Below are 6000 nucleotides of genomic sequence, written 5' to 3' on the forward strand. Positions count from 1 at the left end.
TCCCTTTCCCGTGGTCTACACTCAAACTAAATGACATACTCTCTACAATAACATACATATCATCCAAAGCAAATAGAGAGTAGAGAAAAGTATCACTCAAATCAACTTCTACTAAGGTGCTCTCATGTTTGTACTCGCTACTAGTTTCTCAATAATCACCATGAGTACTCTCAACAATGAAATCACACAAAGTAGAAGAAGAAGTAGCTTCTGCAACTACACATTTCTTACCCTTAAGAGTACTCTCATCTTCCAAGAAGAGATTTCCCTCTTTAGGAGGAATGTTGTCACACCATAGTGGGTTAGCATATAGGCTATAGCTTCCAAGGCAAGCTATACCATCATTTTCACCACTAGGTTCATTAGGAGTGTTTAAATCATTTTCAAACAAGACATTATATCTAAAAAGAGTGTGATCTATCTCACGGAAAGATTTGGAACAAGCAAGTTCCCTACTCTCTAAATGATCAATATCAAGTTTCAAGGATGTTTCAAACACAATATTACCCCAAAAAGAGCTCTCGGGTTCATTCTCACTTTGTTGACCAACATTTTCAAATGTTTCACTCACTTGAGTCCTATTAAGCACATCACACACATACTCAAGTGGTAGATAGTTTTTACAAACAAGTTGATCAACACTCATTACACAAAATGATGTACTTCCATTCAACATATAGGCTTCAACACTAGGTGGACATAAATTGATCTCACAAGAGGAGTCAATTTCGTCATCAATAGGATCAACTAGTGTATCCATACTCATAATATGTACATCATCAACAAGAGGCAGGGAATCATTAGACTCATAAATAAGTAAGCTACTACTCACACTCAATGGATTACTAGCCATACAATTATCATTCACATGCATTAAAGTGTAAGAGTTAGCTATTTTACCTTGAAGATCTTGAGTAGACTCTTTCTTGCCGTGAGGTGAAGGTTCTCCATAAGCTTGGGCAACAACTTCCTTTTGACATTGGTCGCCTTCGCTTTCCATGTTGGTACCTACACAAATGTTCATAGAAATAGAAGGACAACCAAAGTTAGCACAGTTTGGTGGTAATCCCCTCACTTCGCTCAACACAACCTCTCATTTTTCCACACTCGGATTACCACCTTTCACTCCCTTAATCCTCTCAATTTTTTATCTCTCATAATAATTCGAATTGGAGTAGGTAGGAACTTCTTTTTGCGGCCCGGGAAGAATGTATGTCTCGAGGCAATTTCCCCATCGGTCTCTTACAATATTAGGCCAATTTTGCATATTTGGAGCTTTATGTTGTGCAAACCAATCGATGCCCAAGCTCACATGACCATAGGTTATGGGAAAAACATCACACCACACCTCCTCATGGTAATTAAATTGGAAGAAGACAACTTTTACCCTCTCGGTAACCTTAAACCTGTCCAAGAAGTATGGAACAAGTAAAGGCTCGCAAAATAACCCCAAGTAATCAACCATGGATGGAACAATGTAGTTTCTATAGTACCTATCATTTAACACAACGAGGCAGCCCGGTCTCCCATAAATGGTCACCTTTTCGGAGTGTACACTCCTTCTCGGATCAACATTGTAAAGCACATGAGTACCCCTCGATTTTGGAGATGCATACCCTCTTCTTCTTGTTGAACAACCTCCACTAGAGCTAGTATAACCATTCATACTATATCGATCTTGATAAGAAGTACTACAAGGTGGAGAATATGAATCTTCACACTCCTCACGTGTACTCTCATCATAGCTCTCATAAGCTTTGTAAACGAAAGGGTTATACCTAACACCAAAACTAGGTTTGGAGTGAGAAGTGTCGGACTCCTCACATGCCCCAACGTCATCATAAGATCCATCACGAGATCCTACATCATATCCAAAGTCACCATAAGCACTAGGCACTTCATTCACCTCATTTTCTCCCTCAAAATAGTAACTTTCAAATCTGCCCAAGTTTCGGTCATGGCTATTTTCATAGCCTCCACAATCTCCCTCAACTCCGTAGCCATAAAACCCCTCACTACAACTATAGTCTCCCATGTTGTAGTCACAATAATCCCCGGATATCGAAGAAATATTCCCCTTATATCACCTTTTGAACCTACAAAATGAACAAACAAGATTAGTTGTAAAAGTTTCTCACTAACACTCGTATACACTCACCTTTGTGATTCTCACAATTGGAGCGGCGAATATTGAAAGTTGTTTATACTCCGGTAGTCGATAGGATGTCAATTCTACTTGGCAGCCGGAATAGATTCTTGTTTGATCGACTCAAGACACAAGACAGAAAATTCTACTTACGAACTTGAAACAAAAAGTTACGATGAATTAAAAATGAGAAAAGCACACAAATAACGAGGACACGACAAAAACGGATTCAAAAACTAATTCACAATCTAGTAGGTGATTACTAGTTGCTAATTAGTACTAGAATCAAGAAATGAAACTAACGAAACAAAGAAAAGAAACTTTAAAATCTGAAATTTGAGCTTCAAGATTTTTTAGGAATGTTGATGACGTGGCACTTAGATGATGTGGCAATTTGGTGACATGGCAGTTTGCAATTTGGATTGGTCAAATTTTTAATTTGGGAGAGTGAAAAATCAGCTAAAGGAGGGAAAAGCACAAGACTTAGAGCCTTTTTTCAAAATTCAAAAGACTTTGACTTTCCTTGCACCTTTTTGGAAAGACACCTTTTTGAAAGTCTTTGTCTCATTTCCTCTTTTGTTTGTCTTGGTATGTGCCCTTACTCTCTTTTGGTAATGAGTCTTTTTTAAAGTCCTATTATCCCTTTTCTTTTTTTATATGTTCTTTGGGATATGTTTCAAGACTAACAAAAGACTACACTCTTTTCTCCACTCTTTAAGATCAAACCACACCTATTGAATGTTCTTGTTCAACAATAAATGATGAACATGAGGAACAACAAGAACACTCAAAAGATTGAAACTAAACCAAATAAACTCCAAATTGAATGATTTTGGATTCCTTTTGCTCACGTTAAACTCCATAACACAACCATTCATTTTTCAAGCCACAATATCAACAACAAGCCTTCCAATTTTGAGCTTCACCTTACTAGTTTCTTCAACCTTAAACTCAACAATGGTGAACAACTCAAAACCACCCGGATTAAGCTCAAATCCAAGATCTAAACTCACTTAGTATTAGGGAACAAGAAAACTAACACTAGAAACAACAAAACAAACAAGAACACTACTAGATCTTGACATACAACAAACAAATCTCGGCCAAGACACAATAAGAACACAATTTTGGCTAAGAACACAAACACGGACAGATTGCTATTTTCTGGAAATTTCAGTTTTCAGTTTTTTTTTTCTTTGTGATTTTCAAGTCTCAAGCCCAAGATTGATCTTGTTAGAACAAAATCAACGATGGCTTTAATACCAAATGATACGGGAAAAGGCAAGAGAAGGCTTAAAAACTACTCAAAACAGTCCACAAATCAACTAGAACCCGAGGACCTCTTTAAGAGCAACTTTCGGCCAACAATAACAACACAAGGATTACAAGATACAAGGTGTATTTTAACACCAAAACAGCAACAATGACATAAGATGAAACAAGTCACGGATTCAACACAAACACAAGGAAAATTGCATAGAAAATAAAGATAGAGAGTGAGACCAAGATTATTACAAGATTAAGAACCAAGTGTATTTCAACACTAACCCCTAATGAATATAACAATCAAAACCACACTCTTACGGTGACCACCAAAGGAATGAACTCACCTCAAGATCTACCGTTTCTAAGCAAAGATCAATATTGGCTTTTCCAAGCCCTATGCTAAGGATGGCTTTTCCAAGCCCTACAACTAAGGGTGTTACACTCTCAAAAGAGAGAAAATATGTCTTTCAATTCTTCATCATTCAAAATCTGCCAAGAATGAGCTAAAATGACCTGTTTATAGTGTATTACAAAAGAAGACAAAAAGACCACTTTGCCCTTAATGATAGGTGCGTCCATGGTATGTAAATACACCATGTGTAATGTCCAAAATTCCCTTAATTAAGGTCCAAAACCGTGAGTCATCAATCTTAAATGCTCCAAGCAATATTCCACAAGCGAGATTGCTTTAAGTTATGCTCAAAACGAGCCCTCCATGCATGTTCTTGTATTCTCGAGGTGACTAAGTCTTGAGCCTCTATATGTTGGCCTCCAAAGATGTCATCAAAAGATAAGATGACCATTTGTCCCATATCAAAAAGAGTATGTGCGGAAATTAATGAAAAATGCCATAAGGTTTTAGATACTGTAAATAATACAACTGATTCCACAAAACTGAAATATACGTGGATATACTGAAACTAACTGGTAAAAACTGGCAAACTAACTAACTATCAGAAAATGTCTGAAAAGCCTCTAAGACTGATTGACTGGGGAGTTGATGGGACAAACCCCCAACTAACTCCGACTGACCATATAACTGAACTTCTAACTCAATTGAATAAAGATAAAATCGTCCTCGAGGTATGAGGATTCACCACTGCTGCTGATGCTGGCTAACTGATCTTGTCTAAGCTCGGTCCGAAAACTAAATGTCCAAACCTATAATATAAAACATCATAGCGCAAGAAACGAGTATGCGATCAGTACTTTGAATGTACTGGTACATGAGATGAGGTTAGGCTGAAATGCATGGTTAATTGAACATAAAGTAATGATTGGCTGAATAATATGAGATAGCTGAGTAAACATGCATGAAAAGTGAAATGTTGAAAGTGCAAGACCAAGCATATAAAGTTTCTGAAATAATTTATAAAACTGAAATACTAAAATCTGATAACTGAATAGCTGATAATCTGTATGCCTTGGTCAAGCTACCTAAACTGAATTATGTACTGAATATTGAACTGAGACTATGGAAGATATCATCTAACCGACATACCCTATTCTAAACTGGTTGGGGTCCCACCTGTAACCCTAGTTGGAAGGGTGTCAGTACCGTGCCATGGGTACTAACACTGGCTGTGTGGATCCACTAAGCTACTGAAGAACCAGGGTATCAAGCCTAAACTGACGGGTGATCCCTGGGCGGAGTCAAGCCTAAACTGACGAGTGACCCTGGGAGGTAGTCAAGCCTAAACTGACGGGTGACTCCTCATAACCCACGCTGGCTACGTGGTTCTAAAATACAGGGACTGCTACTAACGACTTCGCCTAATTGACGGGAAAGCCATCGTCCTGCATTCGCTCGGTACTAAATCCTACTCTCAACTGAAAGACACTGGTTACTGAACTAAACTGATCTTAACTGAGCCAACAACTGAACATAATACTAACTGAAGACAAGGCTCGTGGTTTGTCTGAAACCATTTTAAAGATACTGAAAAACTAGGTAAACAACTAAGTTTCGAGTATTCATAACCCCCGACACTGATGGAAATAACAATAAGGAACTCATGAAAGCCATAAAACCATAATAGGGAATCATAGTTCAAAATTCAAACATTTAGACATTTCATCAAACGCTTGAAATTCATATACTTAAGCATAAAAGTGAGTGAAACATATGGGAATAGCATAATCCCAATACCTAAACCATGAATTCAAGATTTAAACCCAAAGTTTCCATCATCCAAACGTGGAAGGGCTGCTTTCAGCGAAAATCACTTATAACCATCATGTATATTCGAAATTCATAAAAGCTTCATGGAAATATAATTCATTATAAACATGCAAATTTCATGATTTAAAACATAAAATAGGTCCTTGGACTCCATGGTGAAAGAAAGTCATGGATGAACATCACACATACGTCACTCGACGATTTCATGAAGAGTCTTGAGGATTTTCTTGAAGCTTGAGCTTGAATCCTTTTGATTATATTAAATGGGCTATGGTTTTTTTTTTTTAGAGAGGGATGACTTTCTTTGAGAGGATTTGTGAATAATGAGACAACTAATGCTCCCAGGGGACCTAAATTTCGTGTTATGAACGAGTTTGGGCGGGAGAAATTAACCCAAATGCCCTTA

The sequence above is a fragment of the Capsicum annuum genome, chromosome 12 (genome assembly GCF_002878395.1).
Source record: "Capsicum annuum cultivar UCD-10X-F1 chromosome 12, UCD10Xv1.1, whole genome shotgun sequence".
NCBI lineage: Eukaryota > Viridiplantae > Streptophyta > Magnoliopsida > Solanales > Solanaceae > Capsicum > Capsicum annuum.